At 45.7% G+C, this 1,242-nt stretch overlaps 1 non-coding gene across 1 annotated transcript; it reads left to right on the top strand.

Annotated features, from left to right (window-relative positions):
* The first annotated feature begins 709 nt into the window (after positions 1-709).
* Positions 710-825, top strand: trnal-uaa (transfer RNA leucine (anticodon UAA)). Its single transcript has 2 exons — positions 710-747; positions 780-825. It is a non-coding gene; the product is annotated as a tRNA-Leu (tRNA).
* Positions 826-1,242: the final 417 nt, after the last annotated feature.

Raw genomic sequence — 1,242 nt, 5'->3', positions numbered from 1 at the left:
ACATTAGAGAACGGCCTCTGTGGAGACTTAATACCCGTTTGCTTTCCAGTGAGAAATGTTGTAGTTATATATCAGCTAACGACGCATTCTTCGAGGCTAACAAAACTATATATATATATAGACGGTACAAGAGCCTCAGGACTCGCACGGCCACGTTCAAGAACAGTTACTACCCATCAACAATCAGACTATTGATTAAAAGGGCATAATGTACGCTCACGTGCCCATTCATTGAATATTCCGACAACCAATCATTTCACTTCAAAATCTATTCTATATTGAATAGCTGAGCATGCCAGGAGAAGCGCAGCAGACAGGCAGCATCGGTGGAAAAGGGAAAGTGTCATTTCCCCCTCACCTCCGATGCTCCAGAGAAAAAGAGCAAGGTTGTCCAAATGTTGGTTAGTGCACAAACCTTCTAATTCAGGTAGCATCTTGGTGATGCTCTTCTGCACACTCTCCGAATCTGCGTCATCCTTTCTCTGGAGGATGGCCTGAACGGAGTGCAGCACAATTCCAGTGCTGTGATGCTGTACGCTCTGATTCCGCACATGCTCAGCAACCTGAGAAAATGCATCCCGTCCATATTCATTTAAAATCCTAGGATATAGAGTGTGTTTATATGTATACCCGCTCAACAAAACAGTCAGTCAGACTATTCCGAAATACAGCTGTTTATCTGGCATGTGGAGAGAGTACTGCAGGGGCTGTCAGGGTGGCCGAGTGGTCTACGGCGCCAGACTTAAGGCGAGAAAGCCGCTTCCTAGTAATCGCGAGTGTTCTGGTCTCCACCTGGAGGCGTGGGTTCGAACCCCACTCCTGACAAATACTCTGTATTACGTGTGCTGTTTTTATAATGCAATCACTGTAATTTTACTGAGCGACCAAAGCGTGAACTGTTTGGGAGTACGAGAAAGAAGCAATTAAGATAAAGATTTTGATTTAGTCACAACAGAGAACTGAACAACAGTTCACATGACATGAGATTCGGTCTGTGGAGCTTGATGAGAACGAGGCCTCGGTGAGGAGCGTCTGTGTCACCTTCTCAGCCGCGGCTGTTGTTTGGACAGAATGACATCGGGGCCATTCAGACACGTTGTCGGTCTCTATATTGAAACGGCATTTTACATCGTCGTTCTTAAGCGTACATCTGCCGTTGAGCTCAGTAACGTGCATTTAGCACCTTTCTGGATTTGGGAATACCGGATTAATCATTCCGCACCGGATTATATTCTCTTTCTG

Source organism: Hemitrygon akajei, unplaced genomic scaffold, assembly GCF_048418815.1.
Source record: "Hemitrygon akajei unplaced genomic scaffold, sHemAka1.3 Scf000106, whole genome shotgun sequence".
Lineage (NCBI taxonomy): Eukaryota > Metazoa > Chordata > Chondrichthyes > Myliobatiformes > Dasyatidae > Hemitrygon > Hemitrygon akajei.
Note: the sequence above shows the minus strand (reverse complement) of the source record. Positions and strands in the feature narration are given on the sequence as shown.